The sequence below is a fragment of the Muntiacus reevesi genome, chromosome 12, assembly GCF_963930625.1.
Source record: "Muntiacus reevesi chromosome 12, mMunRee1.1, whole genome shotgun sequence".
NCBI classification, from domain to species: domain Eukaryota; kingdom Metazoa; phylum Chordata; class Mammalia; order Artiodactyla; family Cervidae; genus Muntiacus; species Muntiacus reevesi.
Genome location: NC_089260.1, coordinates 67,107,426 through 67,113,032, shown reverse-complemented (window position 1 = coordinate 67,113,032; position 5,607 = coordinate 67,107,426).

Genomic DNA, 5,607 nt, shown 5'->3' with positions numbered 1-5,607 from the left:
GTGTATTCTGTAGCTCCAGCCAGTATGCTGGTATGGAGACAGCAGGAAATCTCAGGATTGTTTGTGATATTTTTCGCCTTGTTTCCTCTGGGCAGTGCTGGTGATCCCCATTCTTTCTCTTTTGTCCCTCATGCTTCTTTCATGAAGCTCAGTTTTCAGTTGTATCAGATCATTTTTAAATGTCTTCCTTTGACATTTAAAAAAATATTTATCTATTTGGCTGTGCTGGGTCTTAGTTGTGGCACACGGAATCTTCAACTTCCTTGTGACTTGCAGGATCAAAGTCCTTTAAAGCCTCCATATTACTTCCAAACACACCAAATTCAGGCTTGATAAGTACTCATTAAATGAATGAATTTGGTGAGCAAACTGATATCAAGTGGATTTTTCAAAAATAATGTAAAATTCTACAAAGGATTTATATAGTTTTACTCATTCCTACCCTCTATCTAACCATGGATATTTCTCTCATTTTTCCTTTTTGCCTTGAAATGGAGCTTTTCAATCATTTCTCACTAAGACTCAAATTCTATCCAGAGTTCTCAGTTGTGAGGACTTGCTTCCCAGTCCATGATGGTCAAACCGCACTTCACACTCCATGCATTTGAATATTCATTCAGTGGCTTCGCTTGCTGCCAAGTCTAATTTTCCCAATGTCCCTTGCTGCCTCCCTCATTGCTTTCGACAGAAGCCAGGCTCACCGCAACACACTTGCCCTGTTCAGGAAGGCTGAAGAAGCTGCCCCAGACCCAAATTTTTGGTGGCTGGACTGGTATCCTTTGCCATACAAAGCCTTTAATTGAAAACAACATAGGGCTTCTAACTTGTTTAAAATGTATCCAAGTCCTGGCATTCATTGAATTGAACCCAAGACCCAAGACCCATCTTCCCTAGAGAAACACAATATTAGAGGGGACAGAGCTTAGGCTGGGAAGACCTATAGGAATGCAGAGGTCTGTAAAATGGCTCCAACACATTCTATGAGGTTTGGCAAAAGCCAGAACTCTTGTAGCCAGACACGTTCTGCATGAAGTTTAAACTGATTTGACATTGTGGCAGGGGATGGCTTTGCCTCAGAGTTTATTAATCCATGATTCACTTATTAGGACTGTGTTTTGTGTAAGGTGGCCAGGACATCTAATGATTTCTGCTGAAATACTGCTAGAGCTTTGTTTCCCCGCTCTCCCCCCTTCCTATTCTTGTGCGCTCAGTCACTCAGTTGTGTCTGACTCTTTGCGACCCCATGGACTGTAGCCTGCCAAGATCTCTGTCCATGGGATTTTCCAGGCAGGAATACTGGAGTGGGTTGCCATTTGCTCCTCCAGAGGATCTTCCTGACCCAGGGAGAGAATACACATTTCTTGCATCTCCTGCACTGGCAGGTGGGTTATTTACCACTGTGTTACCTGGGAAACTCTTCCTATTCTTGGTCAAGATCAAAAAGCATTTGAATCTGGGATGTCTTGATTTGTATTTAGGTCTTAGAAGTCAAACTGTGTGACAGAATATAAACTTGGCAAGATCTATTCCACTTACTCTCTAAAATAACTAGTGTAACCATCTATTTTTGCTAGTCAGTTGAGTCCTTCAGTTAGGCTCAGATATCATGTGCAGTGGAATTGTCAAATACATTATTTTTTACTTAGAATCATTAGAGCAGTGTCAACAAAGACACTATTGTGAATCTCTGGTCCTTACATTCTTAGGGACGTATATTGCACATCACGAAGTTATTGGGTGAACATCCCATTATACCACCCGTGGCCCTACTTGGAGACTTATTCTTGACTTTTCCCTCTCAATAGCTAACCAGTTTCTAAAACATGCAGATGCCACTTTATTCATATTGCTTGGCTGCATTCACTTCTCCCAGAGTTACAGTTCCTACCCTGTCTTTCCTCCTCTTAGAATAGTGCCATCATTAGTGGACTGGTCTCCCTGCTTTCTGTCTTGCCCTCTTCCATACCATCCACCAATCAGTGGCTTTACTGATCCATCCAAAGCATACATTCTTTATGTCATTCAGTTGCTTAAACATTCTCAATGGCCCCCTTTTTTCTTAGGATAATGCCCCAAATAACAATCTCAACCTGCAATGTCCAGCACAACTTGATCTATGCATCGCTTTTCATTTTTTTAGAAAGCTACCATATTGAACTCTTGGCTGTATTCAAGACAAGCTTTGTTCTCTTTAACTGCGGTGCCTTTAGTTTGATTCTTCTTCTGTCTTAACGGTTCTATTGACACATCTTCAATAGCTTTATTCATTCTTCAGGACTCTGTTTGGCTACAACTTCTTTTAAGAAACCTTGCTGAGTCTGGATCATGAGTCCTTGTCTGTGTTTTCCGTAGTGCCTTATTCTTACTCCTATCGTAGCACTTATGCAATATTATGATAATCTGTTTTCTTTTTCATTTAATCATCTAGACTATATATTTCTTGAAGATAGGACCATGTCATGGTCATCATTGTATTCCCAGTGCCCTAGAAGGAGTCTGAGAGAAGGAATAATTTATTCAGTCTTTATACTTCCCCTGCCATTTTGTTCAAGGTATAGCAGATGGATTCCCTTTTTGAAGACATTAAGCTTATTTATTCCATGACTCTGACTTTGCTCTGTTTCCTTAGCCAGAAATGTCTTCCCCCCTACCCTTCTTTCTCTGTGATGATGTAAATAGATTGTCACATGTTAAAAGTCAGAGAATTAAAAGAGGAGATACCTCAGATAGTTACTTCCATATGGTGAGCATTAAAAAACCTTGCTGATTGAACTGGGGCACTGCATCTAGCAGGAACTCAGTATGTGGGATGGAGAATTTCCTTTTTATGTGGATAATGAGAAAACAGTCCTGAGGTTTAAAGCTGACTATGTGAAAGATTTGGAAGTGATGCTTTCTCTGTTAGAGATGATTTGAGTTCTCAGTGGAAAAGGGTCCAAAAGGCCACTGTAGTTCATCCATTTGAGGCAGATTTTCAAGCCAATATTTCACCCCACACATCAGCTCTTTCTCAGGCTTTGTTTTTCAGTCATATACAAAATCCCAACGTCTTTAATTTTCGTCCTTCATTTCCTTTTAAACTAAAGTAAAGCAATGATGGAATTTGTATCTAAAACTGTATGTTCATTCAGTGAAGTGACATGCATTCCTATGCCTTAGAGAATCTTCTCACTGAGTCAGTTTGTCCAAAGCGAATGGTACTCTTCAAGGTGGAAAAAATACTGTGTTCTCTTGTAAAGGGGGAAACATACAGATCTGATAGTCATAGTCCTATATAACCTTATAGAGCCTCTCATTCCTTTGTTCCTTCAATCATGGAAAAGTTTATATATCCATCTCTATGGAGTACCTACTATGTGCCAGGCACTCTTGGGGAGCTTTCCATTAATGTCTTTAGTCTTATGGTCCTACTAGGTATATATGATCATTTTCATTTTAGTATGAGGGAGCAAGTGCTCATGATGGAAAAGTGATTTGCCTGAGGAGAGGAAGAGGTAATTTAATTTCAGGTCTGTCTGCTTCTAAAATCCATCATATTTTCATTGCACTTTACTGATTTTTAGGTGAGATTTGGCACTATCTGCTGCTGAGAGTGATGCGCAGACAGCTTAAGAAGTGCCCCTATTGGGACCACCTACAGATCCAGGGCTTTCTCCTCTGAAACATGGTTGCCTTCTGCTGATGGATGGGTTAAGTTGCCTCATATCCTTCAGTAAGTAGAAAAGCAATATAAACACGCTGATGTGCATAAGGAATTAGGAATTATTTAATGTTAGTTTGGTCATAATAGAGTTTCAGCCCATAACAGACTGATTGTCCATATAGAACCCTTTGGTTCAGGCTCTCTTTATATGCTCAAAGAACATGCTAGAAGATATGATCTGAGGTATAGCCCCAGTGACCTCTATCAGGGCCCCAGCCTTGGTGTGGAGCCAGGACGACGGAATTCCTTCAATGAGCAATCATTATTGATCTCTGACTACGTGCTAGGCTGTGTGTTGTACTCTTGGTATACCCGAAGCAATTCTCGGCTCTGACTGCCACTAGAATTTTCTGAGAATCGTTGAAAAAGCATCAATTTTAGGCTTCATTCCTGGAAATTCTCATTTAAGTAGGTTAGAATGGGGTTTGACTCTTGGTGTGTACTGGGTATTGAGAGAATCTGGTCTAAAGGTTAAAAGACCAAAAAGTAAGGACAGAAATGGAGGAAATAGGGGAACACTTAAAGGAAAAAGTGTTTTGCAGGCATTAGTCAGTTGTGCATCAGATTCTTGGTATATTATATACACACAACCAACTGTTGTTGTTCAGTCCCTAAGTTGTGTCTGACTCTCTGTGACTTCATGAACTGCAGCATACCAGGCTTCTCTGTCCTTCTTTATCTCCTGGAGTTTGCGCAAACTCATGTCCATCGAATCAGTGATGCCATCCAACTATCTCATCCTCTGCCACCCCCTTCTCCTTTTGCCTTCAGTCTTTCTCAGCATCAGGATCTTTCCCAATGAGTCAGCTCTTTGCATCATGTGGCCAAAGTATTGGAGCTTGAGCTTGAGTTCAGTCCTTTCAATGAATATTCAATGTTGATTTCCTTTAGGATTGACTAGTTTGGTCTCCTTGCTGTCCAAGGGACTCTCAAGAGTCTTGTCCAGCAAACTGTACTATTTCTTATATAACATATTTCTTTCAATCTCTCATTAATAAATAAATCTCTTTAATAGGAAATGTGCTTGCTTATTGTAATTTGAAAAGTAGTCTCACTTGTCAATAATGAAAGATAAAATACAAAAATAAAAAAATAAAGTAAGCATTATCTATAGTTGATACACAACAGTTTGTGAAGCACTGGTATAGGTGTAAGAAAATGGGGTTCGGAAGATGGACCTAGATTGAGGTCCTAGTTCTATGGCTGATTATCTGGGGTAGAAGAAACTAGTGACATAACTTCTCTCAACATCATTTTCCTTATGTATGTTGTTGTTGTTCAGATGCTAATTCATGCCTGACTCTCTGCGACCCCATGATTGCAGCACGCCAGGCTTCCCTGTCCTTCACTGTCTCCTAGAGTTTGCTCAAATTAACGTCCATTGAGTCAGTGATGCCATTCAACTATCTCATCCTCTGCCACCTCCTTCTGCTTTGCCTTCAGTCTTTTCCCAGGATCAGGGTTTTTTCCAATGAGTCAGTTCTTTGCATCAGGTGGCCAAATTATTGGAGCTTATGTATAAAATAGAGTTAATAATACCACATCATGTTTTTAGTCTAAAGAAAATGAAATGACTCTATGAGAAAGTACCCACTTCAGCTCTGGGCACATAGCAGATAGATGTTCATGAAATTTATTCTCTAGACACTAACTGGAGCTTCCCATGTGACTCAGTGGTAAAGAATTCACCTGCCAATGCAGGAGATATGGGTTCAACCCCTGGGTCATAAAGATCCCAAAGAGAAGAAAATGGCAACCCACTGCAGTATTCTTACCTGGGAAATCCCTCAGACAGAGGAGCCAGGTGGGCTACAGTCCCTGGGGTCACAAAGACTCGGACACAACTTAGCGACTAAGCAGCAACAACACGTACTAACTGGCCTGTCTTATGAAAAACAGTGTTA